This window comes from Colobus angolensis, unplaced genomic scaffold, assembly GCF_000951035.1.
Source record: "Colobus angolensis palliatus isolate OR3802 unplaced genomic scaffold, Cang.pa_1.0 Scaffold183, whole genome shotgun sequence".
Lineage (NCBI taxonomy): Eukaryota > Metazoa > Chordata > Mammalia > Primates > Cercopithecidae > Colobus > Colobus angolensis.
Genome location: NW_012114966.1, coordinates 3,069,079 through 3,096,499, shown reverse-complemented (window position 1 = coordinate 3,096,499; position 27,421 = coordinate 3,069,079). Strand labels below are relative to the sequence as shown.

General features: G+C 38.8%; 1 protein-coding gene across 1 annotated transcript in view; it reads left to right on the top strand.

The window, feature by feature from the left end:
- The window catches only part of NR3C1 (nuclear receptor subfamily 3, group C, member 1 (glucocorticoid receptor)), a 150,816-nt gene that overhangs the window by 682 nt on the left and 122,713 nt on the right, over positions 1-27,421 (top strand). Inside the window, exon 2 of the mRNA XM_011939752.1 lies at positions 206-304. The gene's annotated coding sequence lies outside the window, so the exon portion shown is untranslated. The remainder of the gene's footprint in view (positions 1-205; positions 305-27,421) is intronic.

Here is a 27,421-nt window from a genome sequence, read left to right as displayed (position 1 = left end):
CCAGTAGAAAGGCCCTGAGGTAGGAAGGTGCGTGGCAAGTTTGAGGAACAGGAAAGGCAGTACGACTGGAGCAAAGAGAACCGGAGCTGAGGCCATCAGGGCAGCCAGGGGCCAGGTGCAGACTGGGCTTTGACTCTATGTGCAGAGAGGAGCTGCTGAGGGTTCCAAGCAAAGGACTGCCCTGACCTGCCTTAGGTTTTAACAGGATCCCTCTGACTGGTGTATGGAGAATTAACTGTAGACAGGCAAGTGTGGAAGAAGGGAGAGCAGTCAGGAAGCTGCCACAACCATCTACATGAGAGAGGTGAGGCCTCGGAGTGGAGCAGTGGAGATGATGAAAAGTGTTTATTTTGAATGTGAAGCTTGCAGGATTTGCTGGAGGATTGGATATGGGGGATGAGAAAAAGAGAGAGGCTTACAGATCAGGTAATTTAGCTGATCCTTAAGCCCCTTATAGCTTAACATTATTCCAAGGTGCTAATAACAGCCAAGGTTAACAACCTTGTCTTGGACACTCTGCCTTTATTTGCCTGCACAAGCGCGGGTTCCATCAGCTGCTAGCTGAGACACTTGGGCAAATGAGTGGTCATCTCTAGTTCTCAGTATCCCTGCTGTTAATGAGGGATGATCGTTTCTTCTCTGCCTAGCTCAAAAGAATATGTTAAATAAAACTCTGTGAACTTTAGGCAGCACAGGCTTAGGGCTTCTTAGTAACATCATCAGCACCATCAGAGTTAACTTTATGAGTCAGCTGAGTTGCCTTTGGGGTATATCATTAACAGATTCCAGGAAGCTCCCCTGCCCGAAAGCCTCCCACCAATGGTCTGCCTTGTTGAAAGAATTTCACAATTAGCCCAATTCCTTTCCATTAAGGCACTGTGGACTCCAAACATCCTCTTTAAAATGGAAACTAAATCGAGCTACTGTCAGTCATTTGTCCTTTTAGGTGACGTTATATATCAGATCACTCTTCTGCCATTAGAGATAGTTGAAGTTTGAATAGGAAAAAAGGAAAGAATGAGCATGGGGCAGAGAATGCAATAGTCGGTGGGTTACTCAGTAGGCTGTGGACAGATGGAGAGGATCCTGGCGGGAGGAACCTCTAAAGATAAACTTTCTATGGGAAAATGTTGACAGATTTACCTGAGTCATGGTTTTTCTTACACCTCATAAAAGCGAAGTCTTCCAAGGGCAGCTCCTTGAAATAGTTATAACAAGTAGCCACAGAAGTTGAGTTGCTTAAAGAAAAACATTGAATTCATGGGGAACTGTACGCTTTAATAGCCCCTTTGGCTTACTTTGTTTAAACAAACTCATCCCGAGCATCTCACACTTCACCAATTGTGAGTGTCCCTGCTTTACTTCAGCCTTTTAAAGAGTGCCTTTCCCCTAAATATTTCTGGAAATGCCTAAGGGTGCTGACGTGCAGCCAGAAATAGTTCAGTTGTGTCCCCACTATGGCAGGAATCCATGGACCCAGGCTCTGATGTTTCCATAAAGATGCCCCTCAGGACTAGAAATCTGTCCCCATCCCTGTTGCCACCACAGTCATCACCACCTGGAAATCCTGCAGGACTGACGCTTGTGAATTTGGAATATCTGCTAGATGCCTTACTACCCTGTTATGACCTTATTTCTTTATAACACTTTTTACCTAGTGCCTTACATATTTTAAAGGTATAATTCGGTGATTCAGATCACTGGTCCAGTGTCACCTCCCGCTCAGCAAAGTGAGATGAACACACTTGGTGCTACGTTCAGCTAGGCTGGCACTGCAGATGCACCCAGTACCAGCTATTCTAGTAGCTCAGGACAGGGCTTCCTCACTGGAGACATGCTGAGCCAAGCAAGGCAGTTTTGACCCCCAATCCTGATAGTTGTACACATATTCTGCTCCTCCACCCCCGCCAAGGTTGAAACTCTGCTCCTGTCAGCTTTGCAGCTACCAACACCCCCTCAGGGATAGTCATCTCTGTTCCCAAACCTATATAAATGTCATTCAAAGCCAGAGAATGTAATTGCTGTAGTAATTGTTATAGTCTACTTATCCAGGGGCCCCACTGCAAAGCTGTTTAAACCCCAAAGTGTTACTACCTTTTACAGAGTTATTATTCTTCCAAATCACACCCACAGCACTTTTCTCCAAGGCTGCAAAAGTACCGCTAGGGTGGCTGGGTACAGGTAAGTTTTGATTTCAGTTGGGAAACGACCTGTAACCCCCACTCTCTGCTAACACCAACTTTTCTTTTATTAATTAAAATAAATTAATTATTTTATTTTATTTTATTTTATTTTACTTTAAGTTCTGGGATACATGTGCAGAATGTGTCAGTTTGTTACATAGGTGTGCATGCGCGATGGTGGTTTGCTGTACCTATCAACCCATCACCTAGGTTTTGTTTTGTTTTGTTTTTTAATTATACTTTATGTTCTAGCGTACGTGTGCACAACGTGCAGGTTTGTTACATATGTATACGTGCGCCATATTGGTGTGCTGCACCCATTAACTTGTCATTTACATTAGGTATATCTCCTAATTATATCCCTCCCCTCTCTCCACCCCACGACAGGCCCCGGTGTGTGATGTTCCCCTTCCTGTGTCCAAGTGTTCTCATTGTTCAGTTCCCACCTATGAGTGAGAACATGAGGCATCACCTAGGTTTTAAGCCCTGCATGCATTAGGTATTTGTCCTGATGCTCTCCCTCCCCTTGTCCCCCACCCCCTGACAGGCCTAGGTGTGTGATGTTCCCCTCCCTGTGTCAACGTGTTCTCATTGTTCAACTCCCACTTACGAGTGAGAACATGCATAACACCAACTTTTCTTATTGGAATTGTAGTGCCAGTTGAGTTCTTCAGAGGAGGCACTTGTTCTTCTCTATAATCTGTTCTCCATCTGCGAACACCCTACTTTCTCAGACATAGGTTTGCAGTGCATTGGTGGGCAGGATTTCAGTCTTTTCTCTGAAAGTTCCCAAGCCCTGTTGAAAAATGAATGCGCTGGGGAAGGGTGTGGCCCATCTCTGCTCCCCAGAAGCTCCTGAGCCATATTTCTTACCCAGTCCTGGAACCCCGGTGTCCTAAACCATGTCTGAACCTGTACCCTCTTGGCCCCAGAAAGGGACCAAACAGTACATCCCATGAAACCATAAAGAGATCATAACCTTCTCCTCTCTCCTCTAGCATCTCTACATAAACAACATTTATATAGATGACTGAATTCAAGATATGTTTATTTGGTACTGGTTAACTGGAAGTTGCTAAGTAGAATTACTTATAAAGTGGGGATGTGTTTTTAGTGATTGCAGAGAAGGCTCAACACTCCTAAACATGGTGGGAACTTTCTGGGGAGGCAGGCTGTGAAGGACAGGGTATTAGCATCTTTCCTTAAAATAATATGTGTCTTAGTGTGTTCATGCTGCTACAGTAAAAATACCATAGATTCGGTGACTTAAACAACAACCATGTATTTCTCACAGTTCTGGAGGCTGGGAAGTCCAAGATCAAGGCACTGATAGATTCAGTGTCTGGTAAAGACCTGCATCCTAGTTCACAGCCAGTTGTCTTCTCACTGTGTCCTCACGAGGCTGAAGGGGTGAGAGAGCTCTTCCGTGACTCTTTTATAAGGGCACGAATCCCATTCATGGGGCTCCACCTTCATGACCTAATTACTTACAAAGGCCCTACCTCCTAACACCATCATATTGCGGGTTAGGATTTCAGCATATGAATTTTGGGGAGACACAAACATTCAGCCTATATAACAACACGTACTGTGAAACTTTCCTACTCATAAAAGTAATATATCTTCACTGGAGAAAGTAAAAAAGTACAGAAAAATATGTAGAAGAAAATCTACTGTCATCTCACATCCAGAGATATCCATGGTAAATATTTTAATACATTTCCTGTGAAGCTATTCAGTAAACTAACAGAGTTTAGAAAACATAATCTAATATAAAAGCATGAAATTCATAAAGATATATTTAAAATAAAGTTAATATGTATGTGTGTATATGTGTTTATATATATACATATATATGCTTATTATTTTATTGTGAGCATTCCCCCGTATTATTAGAAAACCATGATTTTTTTTTCCTTTTTTTTTTTTGAGATAGCGTCTCACTCTCTCACCCAGGCTGTAGTGCAGTGGTGCAACCTTGGCTTACTGCAACCTCCGCCTCCCAGGCTCAAGCAATTCACCTGCCTCAGCCTCCTGAGTAACTGGGATTACAGGCACAGGCCTGTAATTTTTTTTGTATTTTTAGTAGAGAAGGGGTTTCACCATGTTGGCCAAGCTGGTCTCAAACTCCTGGCCTCAGGTGATCTTCCCACCTTGGCCTCCCAAAGTGCTGGGATTACAGGCACCACTGCACCAGACAAAAACTCATGATTTTTGATGGCAACATTTCATCTTACGGATGCAATATAATTAATTTAATCATTCTACTACTAGTTAATATTAAGGTCGTTTCCAATTTTTATTACTGTTACATTGCCTCTCATTTTCTTTATAAATATTTGGCTCTTTTTATTTTGGATATATGTAGCTAAAATGCCATCCAGAGAGTTTATTCTGATTTAGTGCCCACTGGGTTCTAGGTGCACGACTGCCATAACAGAGAGAGTTGCATACAGTTCAAGTTTACATTTTGTTTTGAGTGGGAGAAACCGAAGACCAAGTTCCTAATATTCTTTGGCCTGAAAAATGGCTACATAACCTTGCCAAATCTCTTAACATTTTCATGCCTTAGTTTCTAATATGGAAAATGAGGATCCTCACCAATTTGTAACTGTAAATTATTACACAAGAATGAGGTATTCATTTAACCATATGATGAGATTGTGTAGCTAAAATTAATTAACTGGTGCTCAGTGATCAGACTACTGGCTTTAAATCCTGGATCCATTATTCATTACTTCCTATTGTGTAACCTGGGCAAGTTGCTTAACATCTCTTCTCCTTAGTTTCCTCATCTAAAAAATGAATAACAAAAGCACTTACCGTAAGTGAGGATGAGATAAGATGGTGCTATATGTGAGTAGTACACATCTGTTACTATTATTATCATTGTTACTTATTATTAAGCAGTGAATTTAGATTCAATGTGAAATGGTTTAGAAGTCATCAGCTTCCCATTGTGTGTCCTTAAAGCACTGGTGATATGAGTATGTCTCTATCACGCAGTTATAACTTTAATCAAAATATGAAAGTAATTTTAATCAAAATGCCAAGTCAAATTAGTAAAGTCAGCCTCTTCAAAACGTGTGCCCCAAAGTAATAAGGTCTGCAGGCTGTGCCTCAGGGACCTTTGGTGGGGAGTGGGTGGTAGTCAGAATGGTGAAAACAGTGGGAATTTTTAGGGTCCCTACTCACATTGCTTTGCTTTTATGGCAAATATTGTTAGCTGATGAACAAAATCATTTCCTTTTCTTGGACTCACAGCTAGACCTAATTTCCCAAGTCCTGTACAGTTAAATGTTACCATACAATTACAATGGGGCCATATGGTGTCTGTCTCAACCACCCAAGCCTGCCATTGCAGCGTGAAAGCAGCCATAGGCAATACTTAAACAAAGGGATTTGCTGTGTTCCGATAAAATGTTACTAAACTTTCCTAGTTTGCCAACCCCTGAACTAGAGCATGGTGAGGCAAGAGAGAACTGCAGAACTGGTTGGAAAGGCAGAAGGAGCCAGGGAGGAAAGACCTTGTGGAACTCTAGCACAAAGTTTGGATTTTATCCTAAAAGCAGAAGGGAAGCCTTTGACAGGTTTTAGAAAAGGGTATGACCTGAAATATAGAAACTCAGTCTTCAGCAGATCAGTATTTCAGCTTTCACTCACCATATGAACCATTGATCCCATTTTGTTACTTCTTCCATAGAATCTCCTCTTAAGGAAATTTAAAGCAAGCTTCTGACTGAGATAGCATTTTCAGGGAAAGACCAGGAGGCAGACCCCAAGGGGCTTCACAAGATGGCATTTTTGTGGCCTTGGTGGATTTGCCATGACCTTGTCTTGGCAGGATCAGAAACCTGAATCTGTCAGCCCACCTTCCGTCTTTTCCTATAAGTCCTGTAAGAATTACACTAAGTTTAGGTGATTAACGTATTAAGTCAAAATGCCCAATTTAGTAATTTTTAATGAAAAACATAATTGCCACATGTGAGAAGCCCATTATATTTTCATAGATATACTAATATTAGAATAACAATGACCATAATGGTTAGCATTTATTAACAATAACATCGTTCCAGGCACAGTGTCAAGCATTTTCCATGATGACCTCACAAATCTATCGGTAGGAATTGTGGTTAAAACCCTCTTATAGATAAAGTCAGAGGTTTTAAACTTGTAAGGTCACAATGCTAGTGAGTGGTAGAGATGAGAGTTGAACCCACATAATGTAAACCAGAGTGTGGATGCCTAACCACCACAACGATGTCTCATAGAAGACGTGTTCAGAGGTTGCCAGTGAACATTGAATCCATGGGGGAAAGGAAGGCAGGCAAATCTGATTTTAATGTTATCAGGTTAATGTGGCCTGATGCAGCCATCTTGCAGAATGGTATTGCTAGCAGGTCCTGCATGTTTGCTTATAACACTGGCTATGGCCTTCCCACTAGAATAGGAATTCCCAAATCCTATAATTTCCTAGATGGTGCTGGAAGAGGCATTGCTGAGGTTTGTTTTGCCAACTAGCTTTCCCCTCTTCTTCTTGCCTTATTTGTCATTCTGTCTGTTAAGATGACTTTTCATCCATTTTACATGAATTTCATAATTAACCTCTGAGGGTAATTCCCCCAGTCCACCCTACTATCAGGGCAGTCCCCAATATGACTAATCATTCCCAAATACTAAGACCACAGACTGCTTCAGAATCTTTATTTATATCTTTACTATTAAAAAACGATGCTATCATTTCCTGAAATCTCAATAAAAAAAAAATACTAAGCTATATCTGGAGTGAAATGGTCGGTAAGAACACAGTTTGTCACACAAAATAATGAAAATGCTAACTTCTTACTTAGAGTGCAGACCAGGGTCCTTCCTCTAGAATTAGAAATATTAGGCTTTCCTTAGATGTGATGGGGAGTTCATTGGGGCTAGTATTTCAGCTTTTGAACTCTTCAAAAGGAACAGAAATGAAAAAAAAGACCTGCTTTAATAACAAGATTAAGTCTATATGATTTATGGACTTATGATATGAGCGAATCTGACATCCACTCACATGGGTGGTCCTCCCAAGGGATAAACTTCGTAAAAACACATTTAAGGAAAAGGGAGCAGATACTATTGGTGGACTCTTCACCAGGAAACACACTGAAAGGTTGCAGTAGCACATCAGAGCCTCACAGGTCGGCATCAGTCAAACAGCTGTTCCATGCACCACAAGAATTCGTACATATTTCAAAATGACTAATTTGTACCTATGAGACAGGATTTGACCCACTAATTATTGTACCGTAACGTTTTAATAAAAATTGTTTTTTCAAAGTGATGCTTTGATGAGCAGATGAATTATCATGTGGGAGTTTAAAAATTAGTCAAAGGAGTCTTGACAACTAAGTCCTTTAAACGTGGCCTTCCCTTGGCCTCTGCCTACTCCTGATCATAATCTGAATAAACTTTAACTTTTCGACTAGAATGTAAAACATGTGTTTTTATAAAACAAATAATAATGGCATAACTCTTGTGCTTTATTATTTTAGCTGATTTGTATCAATGTATCACCATTCCAAAGAAAATAGGAAGCATATGTTGGTTAATAACTTTTATTACTATTGACATGTAATTCACATGACATAAACTTAACTATTTTTAAAAGTACAAATCAATGAGTTTGAGTACGTTCTTAATTTTGTACAACCATCCCCGCTATCAAATTTCAAAGCATATCCATCATACCAACAATAAACTCTGGTTCTATTAGTAGTCACTCGCATTTCCCTTCTCCCTAGCCCCCTGGCAACCACTAATTAATTACCTTTCTGTCTCTATGGATTTGCCTACCGTGAACATTCCAAATAAATGGAATCACACGATATGTAGTCTTTTCTGTCTGGCACCTTCCACTTAACATAATGTATTAAAGGTTTCTCCATGTTGTAGCATGCCTCGATCCACACTTCGTTTCTTGTTATGGCTGAATAACATTTTGTCCTAGGAATCTACCACATTTGTTTATCCACTCATGAGCTGATCATTTAGGCTGTTGCCATTTATTAGCTATTATGAATAATGTTGTTATGAATGTTCATGTACAAGCTTTAGGATAGACATGTTATTTCTCCTGGGTAAAGTCCTAGGAGTTGAATTGCTGGGTCATATAGTAACTCTATGTTTACCTTTTTGAGAAAACTGCCAATATGTTTTCCACAGTGTCCGGACCATTTTATAATCTTGCTGGCAATGTATGAGAGTTCCACTTTCTCCACATCTTCACCAACATTTATTTTCCTTTTTATAAAAAATAATTATTGCTGTCCTAGTGGGTATTAAGTGATATCTCCTGTATTTTTAATTTGCATTTCTATAATGAATAATGCCATTGTGCATCTTTTATGTGCTTATTGGCTACTTGTACATCTTCTTTAGAGAACTATCAGGTAATTTAGCTTTTTTTTGAAATATTGGTTGTCTTTTTATTGTTGAAATATAAAAGTTCTTTATAGATTCTAGATCTAGACCTTTATTGGATATATGACTTGCAAATTTCTGTGTGTTGTCTACCATTTTTACCATTCTGTGTGTTGTCTTTTTATTTTCTTTATAATGTCTTTTGAAGCAGAATAATTTTTCATTTTGATGAAGTCCAGTTTGACTATTTTTTTCTTGTGCTTTTGGTATCATAACTAACAAACCATTGACTAATCTGAGATTCTGATGTACGTACATGCTTTCTTCTAAGTTTTACAATTTTAGCTTTTACATTTAAGTTTTTAATCCATTTTGAGTTAATTTTTTTAAACATTCTTTTGCATGTAGTTATCCAGTTGTCCCAACACCATTTGTTGAAAAGGTGATTCTCTCCTCATTGAATAGTCTTGGTATTCTTGTAAAAAATCAGTTGACTATAGGCATATGGGTTTCTGGACTCTCAATTCTACCCCACTGATTGGAATGCCTATCCTTATGCCAGTACTACACTGTCTTGATTACTGTAGCTTTGTAGCATGTAAGTAGTAGTATGTTTTGTGAGTCCTCGAACTTTGCCTTTTTTAATAGATTGTTTTGCTATTTTGAGTGAAGTATTTTTTTAAAATATCAAGTTAAAAATGAAGCTGCCACTCTCTAAAGGAGGGCAATTTCAGAAAGGCACCAAGACCTGTGCTTGGTATGTAGTAGGTGCTTTTGAAAATGTTTGTTGCATGGAATGAATTGATTTCATCTCTATTCTAACCCTCAATGCCAGGTTAATTTCCCCTTTGGAGCCTTTCATCTCTCCCTTCTCTTTTCTAAGAAAATCAGTAACTCTGTCATTCATACATTGTACACACACATATCTTTATTTGTTTATGTGTCTGTTTTTCACTAATTAGACTATAATGCCATATAAGACTAGAATTACATCTAATTCATTGCTGGGTCCCAAAGCCATGTCTTAAGACCATATATACATAGGGTTTTTTTCTTTTTAAAAATTTTTATTTTTAATTATTATGGATACATAAGAGTTATAGATACTTACAGGGTACATGTGATATTTTTATATAAGCATACATCATATAATGATCAAATCAGGGTAACTGGGATATCCACCACCTCAAACATTTGTCATGTATTTGTGTTAGAAACATTGCAATTCCACTCTTAGTTATTTTGAAATATAAAATAAATTATTGTTAACTATAGTCACCTTGTTGTGCTACTGAACACTAGATTTTATTCCTCATATCTAACTGCATTTTTGTATCCATTAAACATCCCCTCTTTATCCCCCCTCCCCACTACCCTTCCCAGACCCTGGTAACCATCATTCTCTTCTTTCTCTCTCTGAGTTTCCACGTATGAGCCAGAAATGTGGTATTTGTCTTTCTGTGCCTGGCTTATTTCTCTTGACATAATGTCCTCCAGTTCCATCCACATTGATGAAAGAGGCAGACTTTCATTCTTTTTTATGGCTGAATAACACTTCATTGTGTGTATGCACAACATTTTCTTTACTCATCTATTGGTAGACACTTAGGTTGATTCCATATCTTGGCTATTATGAATAGTGCTGCAGTAAACATGGGATTGCAGATATCTCTTTGATATACTGATTTTCTTTCTTTTGGATATATATCCAGCAGTGGGATTGCTAGATAATATGGTAGCTCTATTTTGTTGTTGTTGTTGTTTGGGTTTTTTTTTTTTTTTTAAAGAACCTTCATACTGTTCTCCATAGTGGCTGTACTAATTTACATTCCCACCGACAGTGTATGAGGGTTCCCCTTTCTCCACATTTTTGAGAGCATCTATAATTTCCTGTCTTTTTGATAAAAGCGATTTTCACTGGGATGAGATGATATCTCACTATAGTTTAGACCTATATTTCTGTGATGATTAAGGATGTTGAGTATTTTTGGCCATTTGTATGTCATTTATTCAGATCTTTTGACCATTTTTAAATCAAATTATTTTTTCCTATTTGAGTTGTTTAAGCCCCTTATATATTCTGTTTATTAATCCCTTATCAGATAGGTAGCTTCCAGATATTTTATTCCATTCTGTGAGTTGTGTCTTCACTTTTTTGATGACTTCCTTTGCTGTGCAGAAGCCTTTTAGCTTGAGGTGATCTCATTTGTCCATTTTTGCATGGTTGACTGTGCTTTTGATGTCTTACTCAAAAAATCTGGCTGTGACTGTGTTCCATACTCTGCAATGACATGTAACTTCCAGCAAGTCCATATTATACCTAAAGCCTACTTCAGCATGTCCATAAAAGCAAGTAAGAATAAAAAGTAAGAGCAACAACTCATATTTATTTATTTGCTGCTTATTATGTGCCAGGCTGTATCCTTTTTTTAGATAGAGTCTCACTCTGACACCCAGGCTGGAGTGCAGTGGTGCAAGCTTGGCTCACTGCAACTTCCCCTCCTGGGGTCAAGTGATTCTCCTGCCTCAGCCTCCCTGGCTGAAATTACAGGCACGTGCCACCACCCCTGGCTAATTTTTTTGTATTTTTAGTAGAGATGGGGTTTTGCTATGTTGGCCAGGCAGGTCTCCAACTCCGGACCTCAAGTGATCCACCCACCTCAGCCTCCCAAAGTGCTGGGATTACAGGTGTGAGCCACCATGCCCATGTGCCAGGCTATGTTCTAATTGCTCTACCCATGAGAACTCACTTAGTCCTCATAACAATCCTGTGAGGTAGGTACTATTGTTTCTCCCCATTTTACAGGGAAGGAATCTGAGGCACACAGAGGTTAAGGAGTTTAGCAAGGTCACTGTAGCTAACAAGTGGCAGAACCAGATTCAAACCCACAGCCCACACTCTTAATCACTATGTTGCTTCTAGAAGAAAGAAAATAATGGATGAAGGATAGTAAATTATGCAAGCCCTTCTGAGCTCCCTGTTGTTGGCCCCACTTCGGCAGGAGTGTTAGCAAGACTATGGGAACTCAAAGGTGACACTTAGCACTCTCCTCCAGAGGCTGCAGGAGCCACCATTGGATAGCTAGCCATTTGTATCCCTGTGATGGCAGAGACAAGCTCACACTGTTGCAGGTTTCTCTACTCTGGAAAAGACTCCCAAACTAGGGTTAATCAAGTCTCTTTTTTGGTGAATTTCATTAAAATTACCACATAAAAAAAGAGTTTGTCCTGAATTATACATATAGGAGAAAAATGATAAAATAAAATAATTTGCATTATCTTTGTAGCAAAAAAAGTTTGAATGATTCTACCAGGTTCTCTGAAGGACTTTGTTTTCAAAGGTGATGTTAAAATGTGTAACATATCCAAAGGATACACTTTTGTAGCTGAATTTAGGATCTTAAGAAACGTCATTTTACTATGTTTCCCAATAACTGTTGAAAAGAAGCAGTGACTGGGTTACATCTAGGGCAGGGTTTCTCAGCCTCGGCACTATTGACATTTTGGGCTGAGTAATTCTTTGTTGTTGGGGGCTGTGCTATGCATTGCAGGATGGTTAGCAGGATCCCTGGTCTCTACCCACTAGATGCCAATAAGATTCTCCTTTCCATCTGTGAGAACCAAAAATGTCTCCAGGAATTTCCAAATATTCCCTAAGGCCAAAATCACCCAGTTAAAAACTAGTGGTCCAGGGAAGACCATTATAATTAATAGCATGTCTATGATCTCCCCAAGGTATTGCATGGAATGCCACTTTTCTTTTATCATAGTACTTCAAATACTTGTGTGTTACTGAAAACATTTATAAACAAAATATATTTGATAGCAGGATATGAATATGACTATGTCCTTGGAAGAGAAAGAGGGGACAAGAGAACAGGTGTGACAGCATGTTGTTGGTGAAAATAAATTGGTAATATAGATTGAATATCCCTTATCTGAAATGCTTTTGACAGGAAGAGTTTCAGATTTCAGATATTTTCAGATTTTGAAATATTTGCAGAAATACATATGGGTAGAGCATCCCTAATCAAAAAATCCAAAATCTGAAATGCTCCAATGAGCATTTCCTTTGAGCATCATGATAGCTCTCAAAAAGTTTTGGATTTTGCAGCATTTCCGATTTCAGAATTTGGGATTAGGGACATTTGATCTACAGTAATGCCAAATACTGCACTAAAATTAGCAAACGTAATCTCATTGAATTGTCAAAACAGCCTTAAGAGGAAACTCGATCATTATGCCTACTTAGTAGATGAGGAAACAGAGGTAACTAGGTCAAGGTCACACAACTTGGAGTGTCAGTCTGGATTCTTTCTAGTTCTGCCCTCGTCCAAGCCAGTTCTGTTAACACTATTCTTCCTTTCAGCATAATCTTTGTCATCACTGGAGCTTATGTCTACCTGCCTGCCACCCAGCAACCGTTCACCCTTTAAGTCTCATCCTGCCTCCTCCAGGAGCCTTCCCTCACCCCTGCCTTCACCTTCTGACCTGTGCTCCCTTCACACCCTGTGCCCTCTTAACTGGGAAAGCCCTGAGGGCAGGGACCATACCTTATTTACCTCTATCTCCAGCTTCCTGCACAGAGGCATTCAGCAGATGACCAGTAAATATGGGCTGTCTAATAAAAACTTTGCAGCTAGAGATAATGAAAGACACATAATTACTTCTGTGTGGGTTGAGAAAGAAGGGAAGGGAAAGTCCAGATACCTAAGCAGAGAAAGGCAAACAGTCCAAAAGGGGAAAAGTAACTTACCCAAATCATGCAGTTGAGAGCAGGAAGAAAGGGGGACAAAGCCAAAACCAAAACCCAGCCCCTTGTGCCCAGCCCAGTGCTTTGTCTATGTTATACTAACTGTGATCATGAAATTAAAGGGTTTTTGATCGCACTGATATAAGTAAATAAATGGCTTCATGAGTTAACACATGACAAGCAATAAACTCATAAAACGTAAATATTGACACCTGAGGATTATATATCACTATGTTTAGTGTGTGGAGAACCCAACTAGGAATTAGGAAAGCTTGCACATTCAGTTTGGTGTCTTGGCAAATCAATGAGACTTCAAACAAATCATTTCATTTCTCTGTGCTTTTGTTTCTTTTGGCTGTAGTATTTTGCTGGTTAAAGAGCACGTGATCAATGTCTATGCTTTTAAATGTCTGCCTTTATTTGAGCATGCTCAGCTGGATGTGGAAAATCTATGGTTCTCTTGGGTTTCATAAGGATCAAATCCCACAGTGATATGTAAACTTGTGTGGTTTATAGAATTATAGGACCTCAAAGCCGGGAGAGGCCTGATAAATAATATAGTGAAAATTTCCAGCCAGTGCCTGGATTTATTTTATAGAATCTTTCTTTTATTGGACAGGTGCTCACTTCACAATCCATGATGTAAGGAGAAAAGGGGCTTAGTCTGAAGGAAGTTAGCATAGTGTGTGTGTGCGTGTCCTTTCTGCTTGGGGTATGCCTACAGGGCTATCTCACTTTCTGAAAGTGTAATAATAACAATTACTTTACCGTGCATTAATTAAATGTCAGAGACCATGCTAAATGCTTTACAGAGAGTATCTTATTTAATCTGTATAAGAACCTCGTGAGGCAGGTAATATTATTGAGCTTACTTTTCAGATAAGGAAACTGACATTCAGAAAAGTTAAGTAACTTGCTAAAGACATGTGTCTACTAGGAGGTAGAGTCTCAAGTCTATTTCAAGCTCCAGATTGAGCTGGAGCTATTAATAAGTAAATAAATGTCTATTGAATCCAACTAATGACATCCCACTCCGTATTCCCCTGCCACTGATGAGAGAGAGAAGTATAAAGTTTATGTAAATAAGACAGAAGCAATGTTTTACAAGCATTGTGGATTTAATTCCACTAAGGGATTGATTTTTCATCTTAATGGAGCTTTTTCTTCAGCTATCAAGTTTCAGTTTTAAGATGGCAAATGCTAAGAAGATATTAAAATATTTTAATACATAATTCCACTAGATCATATTTACAGGTACTGTTAATATATTACCAAGTCTACTATAAATAAAATGATAAAACAAAAGGCTGGATCAACATGGAAAGTAGGCCCTAAAGAAAAACTACATAAGACATTTCTCTTAGAAGATTACCAGGTTTCTCTCTTTCTTTTTAAACACAGTCTAAAATAGAAAAGCAATGAATGTATTAATAAAAAAAATGAAAACCTGAGGCAGATGTAACCAGAATAGGTGAATTAACTGAATATTGATATTCTTATTTATGTTTGTGTATTTTAAATAAAGAAGGCGTTTGACCATCTCATCTAGTTAATCATTAAAAGGAAACTCGAACCAAACTTGTGAAGCAGGTAAAGTTTATTTTTAGACATTCAACTGGCTTCTCTTTTGGGCTCCCCTTTTCTTTTGGGGTCATCCTCCAGGTCTGGTAACCTTAACCTCCCGCTGTCTTCCAGAAGGAGCAACACCCCCATGTTTTAGACCTTTACTTCTGAGGTCAGAATCCTTTCCGATGCAAGTGTTAGATAACTCTAGCTGGCTGAAGAGGAAGGAGGAGGCAGAGAAGGAGGGGGAATAACGTATTGAAGTGTGTAATAGTCAAGTCTAGGAGGAGCCCTAACCTCAGGATCTAGACATTCAAATTATATAATTGGGAATCTTTTCCAGATCTCTTTGCTTTTTTTTTTTTTTTTTTTTAAACCTCAATTCAATGGAGTCTCTAAGTGGTAGACCACAGCTGCTCCAAGCTTGCATCGTATCAGCTTAGCTATTCCTGTTGAGAAACAAGGCAAGTTTCCAAGTAGTCCCAGAAAGCCAAGAATTAAGGCTTATGTGTCCTTATCATGTACCCATCTCTGATATTACCAGACCTGGCTCATGCAGAGTTACAGATGGGTTAATACCACCATAAGCGCATGGACCAAAGTTAGGGAAAGGATAGTTTTCCAAAGGAGATGTTAGTTCCTAGTATCATATGTGGAGAGTGGATGCTTGGCAAGCAAAACAATACCTATCTACCATGTGGCCACAACACAGCAGATCAGGGTCCCTGGTAGGATGGAGGCAATCATCAAGCATTATGGTATCCCTAAATAATCCCTTCCCAGTTCATATGTAAACCAATCCTCTTAAATTGTTCATGCATTTAACATAAGGATGGATTCAGCAAAACTGTATCAATAGCAAAACATGAGGGGTCTCCAGGTAGTAGCCTGTCCTGAGTAGCCATCCATGACTCCTGCTCTAATTGATTTTTTCTAGAATGTCTAAAGGAAGATGAAAATAGAAAATGAACTGATAGTGGACAAGCATTTTTAAAATACACCCAATAATGTGGCACTTTTGGGTGCTTGATAATTGTTGCAAATCATATTTGCCTGAGAAATTTCAATTCTATAATAATTGTACAATACTGCAAAGATCTAGTACAGGAATATTCATTGCGGCATGGCTTGCAATAGTGAAAAATTGAAAACAATTTAAATATACTTCAATAAGGAAAAGGTTAAAACAACGGTATACTATGCTACTATTACCTGAAAATATTGAAAAGATAAAAAGATGTCTAATAACATTTGATGAATAAAGGTTGAAAAATACATGTAGTAAAATCTCATTTTTGTTTTTAAAAAACATATATGCATGCATGCATCCATGCATAGACAAAAAGGGTTTGAAAATATACAATAAATTATAGTTAATTACATTGACCTTAAGGTACTGCAGAACATCAGAACTCATTCCTCTTATCTAGCTGTAATTTTGTAATTGTTAACTAATCTCTCCCCATCCCCTTCCCCCTGCCCTTCTCAGCCTCTGATAGTCATGATTCTACTTTCTATTTCACATAATAAAAGTTTTTAAAGAGGGGAAAAATGGGGTGGAGGATCTGGAATATACGTAAAAACTCAAAATTAGTTACATCTTTGCTTCCATCAAAATACAAAAAGAAAAAAGTAGTTAAATCTGCAAAATGGGATTGTGTGAGGAAGTTTTTACCTTTATACATTTCTACCTTCTGTATGTTTGGATTTTTACAATAAGTATGTGTTATTTTCTAGCATCTTTTTAAGTTTTTTTTTAAAAAACAGAAGTAATATCTAAAGTTATTTTTCATCCTTCTAATGCCATCTACACAAAGATAACGATTTTTCTTGGACGGCCCCAATCTCTCTTCTGTAAGATCTTTCCCCATTTGTCATATCCATAACTCATAACCTCCTCACCCTTCACTGCTTTCCATTTTCTCTATAAAGTGAGCCCAGTCAGTACTTGTAGGCTTGTTAAGCATTACTTCTAATTAAAAAGACTAACTTGTAAAGCAAATGTGGAAATGTACTAATATAGCATCAGGCACAAAATAGCCATTCAATATCCGAACTATTTAATTCCTTTTTTTTTTTTTCACACTTCATCCTTTTCCTAATTCCAGAAAGAACTTGAACTGGGTCATAACAAAGACAAATTTAGACAGATAGATAAAGATATCTCATAGGTAGAAATAAACTTGAGTAATTATAAACTAATCACAGGAGGCTCTGTTGGTCTGATGAACAGAAACACGTGTGATAAAATCACAGAGAGGTAAAATAGAAAATGAAAATCAGGATCAAGGAAAGGGAAATAAAAATATGCTGGACATCATTCAATAACTATTTGCTGATGGTAATTATAGGGATGGAAAACCCATCAGGCCTACGGAGCTAAAATTAATCAGCAAGTATTCACAGAGTGCCTACTGCTTCTATTACTGGTTCTGGCTTCCTGCCTGCCCAGTGCAGAGGCTGGAGACATTTGCGTGACATTCAGTTTGTCAAGACAGAAGGAGCAAAATAAGCAGACAGAGGCTCACTGCAGCCGCCTATACCCATCATATTGTTGGAATCATAGTCAAGTGAGACAAACTCCTTCAGTGGAAGACGATAAAACTAGCTTAAAAGTTGTAAACATCACTTCATCACCCAAAAAAGGCCCAATTAAGTGGAGATACTATTTCTGCAAAGCAATCATCAATTCATTTGTGTAACATTTGAAATTTCAAAGTACAAACCCACATGCTATTAAAGGCAGGAAGTGAAACCAATAAAACTTGTAACAACTATACTTAATTTTCAGGGTTCTTTCCATTGCTGACAAACATTTTAAGTCATGTCTAATTCTCTTAAAATGTAAAATATGACATTTATGTCACTGTTAATATTTTGATAAAGAGCTATTGTCATGGACATCTGGGTTTTTTTCTGCATGCCCAGAAATTCCTTTTCTCCTATTTAAATTTAAAATCCCCAGTTATTTGGAGAAGCACCTCCTCTTCTCTCTCTTTCATTTGTACCTCACTCTTAGGTGTCAGTGGTGGGCACCTGAGCTAGGCTTTGCCCATCAGAGTACACATTCCCGACATCCCTTGGTCACAGTTATTGGTCCAGGGATAAGCATTTGAACCAACTGGACCAGTGAAACCCCTCCCAGGAACAACTACTAAAATTACGGGAAAAGAAAAGAATTCTCTTTCCACTAAAGTTACTAACCTGGCAGGATGTTTTAAATCCAGGTGCCACAGGCCACCAGGTGAAGAGGTGGAGATAACCTTTCCAGGAAAAAAAAAAAAAAAATAGAAAAATGAAGCTAAGGGATAAAATTTAAGCCCTTTTGACTTCATTTGAGCCCCTGAATCCAGCCATGCCTGAAATTAAACTTCCTCTGGACTTTTCAGTGAATCAAAAAACTCTGTTTTTTTTTTTTGAGACGGAGTCTCGCTCTGTCACCCAGGCTGGAGTGCTGTGGCCGGATCTCAGCTCACTGCAAGCTCCGCCTCCCGGGTTCGCGCCATTCTCCTGCCTCAGCCTCCCGGGTAGCTGGGACTACAGGCGCCGCCACCTCGCCCGCTAGTTTTTTTTTTGTAGTTTTTAGTAGAGACGGGGTTTCACCGTGTTAGCCAGGATGGTCTCGATCTCCTGACCTCGTGATCCGCCCGTCTCGGCCTCCCAAAGTGCTGGGATTACAGGCTTGAACCACCGCGCCCGGCCCCTGTTTTTGTTTTAAGAGTTGGGTTTCTTATAAATGCACCAAAAAATGACCTAATGAATGTTGACTACAAGCTTCCATTAGAAGTATTATCTCCAAGAGAAAAAAACACAAATAACTTGAAGGAAACCCTTCATAATTCAAGTCAGTCCTGCTCACCTCTAGGAAACCCTCCCCGACCACCATCTCCATATCCACACCCACTTCCCTGATCTTAAACACCAGATGACTTCTTGAAGCTTATGTAGTGCCTTATGCATCTATCACATTTCTGTAAGTCTGCATTGTTCTATAATGACTTGTAATCCTATCTGTCTCCATTTCCTCCAGAGAAGAGATTTGATCATTTTTATATCCCTGTAGCCTTATACTGGGGCCTAACATATAATAGTTGCTATTTTGTTGAAGGAATTCTCTTTTGTTGAAGGAATTCTCTTTTGTTGAAGCAATGAATGAATAGGAGAGAATATTAAGAAAGTCTCTTCTATTAATAAACATTCCCTGATTGATCAAAACTATGCATAAAATAGCTAATTATCAGAAGACCAAAGTAAACAACATCTCCAAACTGAATCCCCAAAGTGTTAGTCATTGGAAGCTGCATAGCTGAGAATTTTTCTTCTGGTCATTGGGGCTGAAAGGGTGGGTGAATGTGGAGACATAATTCTTTCTTTTGCAAAACATTTACTATTTTTTAAACTCCATAAAATGTAATAACTTATCTTGAAAAATGTTAAAACCCAAACAAAAAACCTGTAATGTGGAATACAGATTGTAGGTTATAATGGAGGAAGCAGGGAAAGTGGGGAAAACCGTGGTTGCCAGAAGTTTGCTGACAACTAATAGGCAAGACAATAGGGTGGCTTTCGGTAGGGTCCTTCTTTATAGCATAGCAAAGAAAAACTAGGAATGAAGTAGTGAGAAGCATGAAAGGGGGCAGCAATACATGTGTAACACAGGGTGATTCAGTGTGAGAGTTTTATAATTAAAATTGCCAAATGTGAGAAAAAAATCTACTATAAATTGGGATAGGCTCAAGGCATGGAGATGAATAACCCCTCCATGTGGGCAAAAATCAATGAAATTCCTAGATGAGTAGCTTAGTATGTGAGTTCCAGCTGCAACATGTTATTGGTATTTGCGGCTTCCCCTCCCCACCTGCACTTGGAGGCAATTCGACATTTAAATAACAATCCAGCCTAACTTTCTCCATCTGCTATAAAGATATTTACCTTGAAATCCTAGAACTGCCAACATGTCCTACTTCCTACTACATCCCTCCCTGACTCCTTTTCTCTGGTGCAGCTTTCTATGCACTCAACTGAGCCTGCTTACTCTTCACCAGAAGGTCTTCTCTTAGCATAAAAAGTACTTGGAAGTCCGTCTCTTCCATAGAGCTGCTGGATGACTGCTTTGCTTACCTTTGGCCTCCAAAATATCTCTCCTGTCCAACCATAGCTCCCCAGCTCCCCTGCCATTGCAACCAATACAAACTTTGTCATCTTTCCTTGGACCAATGTGCGTGTCTCCTCACTGTTCTCCCTGCTTTCTCCCTTAGTCCCTACAACTCATACTCCATATCGCAAGCAGAATGAGCTTTTCAAATAGTAAATTAGATTATGTCCATTAGTGTGTTAGTAAAGTTTAACAGCTGCCTGAGGGGAACAGAGTATCTATGTGTTTATTATAATTTTTACACATATATATCACATAATTTACAAAAAGAAAAGATATAACACTTTTAAATAGTGAATTCTATATGGCCACATGATTTTCACAAAACCGTTTCAGTGATTTTTGCAGAATACTTGTGTCCATAGCTAACCTACAGCTGAAATTCAACGATGTTTGGCAAAATCAGACCACAAATAAATATCTGATTAATATTCAATCATCAAAGAAGTCATTCATGGTACTGAAGTCCCAACATGAATGTTGGTTGATAGTTTTACATTAATGAGATAAAAGTGAAGCAACAAAAATGGATATTGGAACTAAACTCATTCATTAATGACAGGAGTGACTTCTTTTGCTGATAATAGTTTTCAAGTACTGGAAAAATATTTCCTCAAGTTTTTGTGTTCAAGAACTAAGGCACTTTTAAGTTCAATCTTCATTATTAAAAATTCTTCTATTGTGTCAGTCTAGACAATCAACAAAACAAATTAAGCTCTGGTTTGTCATGTTTCCCAATTTCTATAGTATAGGTACTCCACCATGGTTGATTTCAAACTACCAAAATAACATTTCTGAATGCAGCGTTAGGAAGGGATACACGGCATCATACCATTGTACGGTATGTTCCTGTATGTTCCTATACGGAACAGATATAAATAACTTTAAGAGCACAGATAATAGTAAAATGGAGTAAAATAATTAGGCAGTGAAGTTTTCAGCATTTACTTTTGTTGTTAAAATATTTGATTGTAGGTTTATAAATAATTTGGTTTTTAATAATGACTGATTAACAACCAACTTACAAAATCTCTGAAAATTTAACAGTCAGTGCTTGCAAGCTGGTACAATTGGTTCCAGTGCACTTCCAAATTATCACTCCCCTGCCTAAAATTCCAGACTGCCCATTGCACTGATTACCTGGGAAATAAGTGAAAATAGGCAATGATAATTTTCATTTTTGTTGTGGTGAAGTGATAATGCAAAAATTCTATAAGCCCTTCTAGGTTTTCCAAATAAAGCTTAGTGTTTAAAAACTTTTGAACACATGATCTCATGTGAGGCCTACATTATTTCCTGTGAGATAGGTGGAGTAGATATCATTATCCTCTCTTTACAGATTGAAAAATGAGGCTGAGAAAAATTAAATGCCTACCCCAGGTTCATTCAAGTAAGTAAATGACAGAATAGGGTCTAAAAACCAGGTATTGTATTGAAAATTCAACAAGAGGATAAAGAAAATTTAATTAACAAATACTGATCTCAAAATAATTTTTTTTCAATGGTAACAAATATCCTTTGTAGCACTTTGGAGTTGGATATGAAGTATCTTCTTATCTTGTTAAGGGATCCCTGTATCAAGAATGTTTTCATCTTAACCCCACTATTTCTAAGTTAGCTTAAAACAAAACAAAACAAAACAAAACACAAACAAAACCAAACCCTGTGTGCTCTAATAAATAAGAAGATATAAGAACCAAAATGGAAATGTAGGTTCTCAAATGACCTGAAAGATTCCACATAGCAGTAGGGCAGATTGAAACACTCTTTATCAAAGGAACATGGGACAGAAAAGGAGATTAAATCAGAAAAGGAAGAAAGCTAATGACATATGGGGAGCCACAAATGCCACAAATGAAAAACAAAGTACGTAATACTTGTTGCAATTATTCAGTGTGCTTGCTCTAGTGCCTCCAAACATTAAAAATATTGAGTTCCTGCTTATGGCAACATTTATCTCATTTATCTGCTGATGTTTGCCTCATCCTTGAATCAAGTATTGCTTAAACTAAGTTCTGCCAGCATAAAGAATAAAGTCAACCAGGACACCCATAGGGCATTTCATGCATATGAGCACAAATTGTGATATTTTAGGCTGGTTATGATGAAATCATTGAAAGCATCATGAAAAACATCAAAACAGCAGGGAAGCTAGTAACAATTTAGCATTTCCCAGTCCAGACGGGAATGTTAATTCTAATTACAAAGAGGAATACCAAAGTGGAGTTCATTATGATTAAGAACTTGCTGTACTAGTGTGAATTGTTTATAATAGGCATGTCTGGCATAAAATACAAATATTGAAGCAGACAGAGATGGGTCATTCAAAGCTCAGCGGGGTTCCCTTGAACCTCTTACCTTATAAAGTTAAACAGGAATAGAAGTATTTTCCAAAGTCAAGATATTATTTTAAAGAGACAAATAATAGCTATGATAGCTGCAGGAATAATTTTTTAAAGTAAGTTCTAACCACCAATAAAAGCTGTTTGGGCTTAAAATTAACATGTTCAAAATTATTAATACATATACACAATACATGTATACATGATTCCAATTTATATTTAACATCACACATTTAAAGTGGGAGAGTACAGAAAAAAAGAATAAATGGAAACTGAAGCCATGACAAAGAATCACGGACTACAGGAAAATAAGTCACAAGCAAGTATGCTTATGTAAGAGGAAATATATGTGATAAACAACAGGAGACGTGGGAATGAATGTGGTGTGTTATGTCCTTTCGTTAACAGAATCTTGTAACAGACACTACTCAATACATTGATCTCAACTGATCCAGTTCTCCAGTCTCCCTGGAAAACAATGGATTGACACCCAGGGTGCGCCGAACACCGGAACCATGGTCATTTCTGCACTTCACACGATTCTGCTCCCACCGTTAAGCTACCAACAGTTCCTGGTGCTTTTGCTTCCCAAACATGTTTATGTCATTTGTTGCTTATTACTGTACTTACTTAATTTGATTAAACATTAAGTAAAATGATGAAGTACGAGTATAAAAAATTGTTCTATAAAATCTAAATGGAAAGATGCCATAAAGCCTTCCTTGACTTACAATTGCTGTCAAGCAAGGTGGACGTAAGACAATTTTAAAAGATTGGGGTGGGGGTAGGAACAAGGAATCATAAAAATTTACAAATCTGCACTAAAATTATTCTAAAAGTACATGTTGAACATCCCTAACTTGACAATCTGAAGTTTGAAGTGCTCCAAAATCCAAAACTTTTTGAGCACTGTTATGATACCAACAAATGAAAAATCCCACGTGGAAGTACTTACCACAAACTTTGCTTCATGCCCCAAATTATTTTAAATATTGTATAAAATTATCTTCAGGCTATAAGGTGTATATGAAACAAAAATGAATTTCCTGTTTAGACTTGGGTCCCACCGCTGAGATTTCTCATCATAATGCAAATATTCCAAAATCAGAAAAAAAAAGAAAATCCAAAATCTAAAACACTTTCAGTATTAAGCATTTCAGGTCATAGATACTGAATGTGTATCTTTAATTTCTTGCTCCACTTTGTTAAAAAATGGGGAAAATAGTAATTCTACAGATGAATAATAATTGCTGATGATGAGCAAATACTTCCTATGACCCAGGAATTAGTCTAAGCACTTCACATATATCAAACTTGTTTAATCTTTATAAATTAGTACTATTATTATCCCCATTTTACAGATGATGGAAAAAGGCACAGAGAGTTAGCCTGCCCAAGGTAGCATTCCTTTTAGTGGTGGAGACTGTATTTGGCCTTTTTTAGTCTGGCTTTTAACTGCTACACTACATCAATGCATTACAGGTATAGTTTATACACACACTAAAGAAGACATGGAACTCCAGTCAGTGGGCTCATAAAAGCTTTAGACCTTCATCAAAAGATTAGAAAATAAATGTTCAATCATAGGTTTTAGGTTTCAAAAGTTTAAAGTTTGCAAGTTATCTTTCTTAAAACTATTTTCTTGCTTTAATTTTTAAATTAAACTCCAGTTCAATCACATCCGCTAGAAGGCTTCACTTTCTACAAAAGGGGCAGGTAAAGGTGATGACCTTAAATACCATAGCGGGAGTTGGGATCTGTGTAGCACTAGAATCAAGAGTTATTGTACATACTTGAGAAGGAGCACGGCATGATTTAGTTGATGTTTTGGAGGGGTAATCTGAGAGTACAGCTTGGATTATTTTAGTGGGAATGGAGATGATAAAACATGAAGAGAATGGGAGAACTCATTGGGTAATATGTCAGTTTCTGATATCAATGTATCAGGTGGTTTGGTTATTAGTTAGGCTTAAGGTTTTGTTGGCCTTAGGACATAGTCTCTAAGACCATATAGTATTCACTCATTTAACCAGCACCCGCTGAGCACCAACTATGCACCAGTGATAAAGGGGTCAACAAACAGACACAGTCCCTTCCTTTGCAGAGCTTATGTTCTGGTGGGTGATACACAGAAATAACAAATGGGGGCACAAATAATGAACTATCATTGTAATGTGCTAACAAAGTATGCGGAATACTATAAGAAAATACAATCACGAATCTAATCTAGTTTACTTTTAAAAAAATGGGGGGAGCACTCGGATGTTTAAACACGAGACAATAAAAATGAGGATCTTGAGTATTATCCGTACACTATTTATAACCCATTTGGCCACGACAATAACCCAGTAAAAGTGATTTTATATCTAGTTAACTAGTTGAGTCGATGTTATTATAAACCTGTAATGTATCTGCTGGGTGCCTACTATGTAGTGGGCTCTGTTTCAGGAGTAGGACATAAAGCTATGACAAGACAGATCAGGTCCTTGCCTTGATGGAGTTTGAATACATCACCTTCATTTCCACCTCTGCTTCTAAGACAATCAAATAAATACATTCCCACTCAGACAGGGATTCATCCTATTTCTTGTAGTAATTATAAGTTCCCAGAGTTACAGATCAGTAAATGCCATACCTAAAGACTTACGATATTGTGCGTAAAACACTTTCAATAGTGCCTGTCAGACAGCAGATGCACAATAAATGTTGACTTTTGTTAGAATCGTGTTATTATTATAATGCTAAATCTCATGTCCTTTCTGGTACACTGGAGTTCATCTCTTGATTTAAATTCCGTAAGCACTTACTGTAAGTCTATCACAGAATTGATATACTACTTCATGTTAATGATTGAGCTCAGCGAGGAAAACCACTTCAATATTGTCTAATTCCCCCTCTTAATGCATAGAAGCCGTGTGAACTTAGACAAGCATCAACCTCTGTAAGCCTGTTGTCCTCATATTGAAAAATCGAATAACAATACCTATCTCGTTCAATGGTTGTCAGCAAAAGTGGGCAGCAGAAGAGTGGGGATCAATAAATGTTAGCCACAAATCATAACTATTTGTATTACTCTGAAAAAGAGGGGTTAACTTATAGTTTATGCATACTTCCCAATGAATGTGGAAGACTAAAGAATGAGAATTTTTTTGCTATCAAATTAAAAAATTAACAGGCACATTTAGATCACTGAAGGGAGAAATTAGGAAAAGTTTATTTTTTTTGCTCAATTAAAAGCGTTTTCAATGGCATATTTAAAACTATGTGAGTATTCTTCCCTATTAAGATCTGCAGAGAAAAAAAATGGAGGGAGAATAATTGGGAACTCTTGTGAAATCATAAATTATTTAAGCAGAGTACCTACCACTAAGGACTTGAGCATGTATGAGCGATAAGGTGGATTCTCAGAGCAGAGATTCAGCAGTGAGATAGGCTTATGGCACGGGGAGATGTGTTCTATTAGACAACTGTATTTTCCCCTTAATTATATACATATATATGTATATACATATGTATACGTATATGTATATATAAATAGAATTCTTAGTTATTTTAAGCACATGTACAAGGATAATTATTAGCACAGGCTATTTAACTCACTTTTAAAACGTGTAAAACATTGTAGGGTTGGGTCTTGATTTGTTCCCCATGACACTGTTGGTAGTTTAGGGGCCAAATTAAAGGAAGACATCTCATTCTAGTGCTTGAGGCTCAGAAACTGGAAAAAGGGGTAACTAGGTCAAGTAGCGTTCTCAGAGCCTCACAGAAGAGCATCTTCTCTAGTTGACTTGTGCCAAGGGGAAAGAGAAGCGGAGTCTGCCTTCTGAGTCCAGAAAGGGGTTTTGTTAACAGGGAGTTGCTCAGCGCCCTTCATAAAAATTCTTCTGGCTGAGGGTTCTACGCTGGCATAGGGTTGGTTCCCTCTTCTTTTCCGAGGTGGCGAGTATCTCTTCCTTTGCCAAGATGGCGGCTCCAGAATCCTCTGGAGGCGGCCTCCGTAGATAGTCTCCGGACAAGAGGCTTGCTGAAAGCCTATTTCTTAACTTTCACACTAGAAAACGCACAGGGAACCGTTTACCCTTCAGAACCGAGGAAGAACGGCTTAGGCTACCCGCGATCGCGAACCTTTGCCAAGACGGTGGCCGCGGGGCCGGGCTGGCGTCACTGTACCCTACCAACATGGCGGCGGGCGGCTTCCGGGACGCGCTTCCCCAATCGTCTTCAAGATGTCAGAGCAGAGACGGCTGCAGTCAGTCCAAGCGCGGCGGGAGGACGGAGAGTGGCTGTGGCCGAGCGCCCGAGCAGGATTAGGTGGAGCTGCGGCAGCCCCCGCCCTTGTCAGGAGCTGGCAAGCGATGTCACTTGTGGGGGCGCAAAAGTTACCTCCCCAAACCCTAAAGCCTCACAGCACAACCTTTCCCCGAGTCACAAAAATAATCTGTGCCGCACAAGATAGGAGGCTCTGTCCAGGCATCGCCCAAGCCTTCCCGACGCGGCGAGCTAGGGAAGGGAGCTGGGGCGGGGGCTTCCCTCGCCCCACGGCCCTCTCCTCTCTCAGGACGGGCCACGTGTTTCCTTCCCCTCGGACTGAGGGGGGAAGCTCGTAACAGGAACAGCTGTAGGGAGTTGAACGCTGGCATTTTAAAGCTGCCCGTATTTTGTTTTATTTGTAGGGGCTGGGGTCCCATGAACGTGATAGGGTGAGCAACGCATAGAGTCGAGTGCAGCAAATGTCAAGATTCGAGGGGTGGGGCCTGCACCGGGAACTTGGACTTGGGCCCTGGCCGGGGTGGAAGGAGAGGTCAGGAGTTTGGGGAGGGGGGGCATACTTCGCCAGCAACTTACTATTTCGCCTGCAACTCGCTTTTAGGACTGCCGCCCCCTGCTTTCCTTAATCACAATAATAAAAGTGCAAAGAAATCCAGCTCGCTGGAGGTTTTGCGTTTGGCGTGCAACTTCCTTCGAGTGTGAGCGCAATGGGCGGGAGGGGTGGGGGGTTGAACTTGGCAGGCGGCGCCTCCTTCTG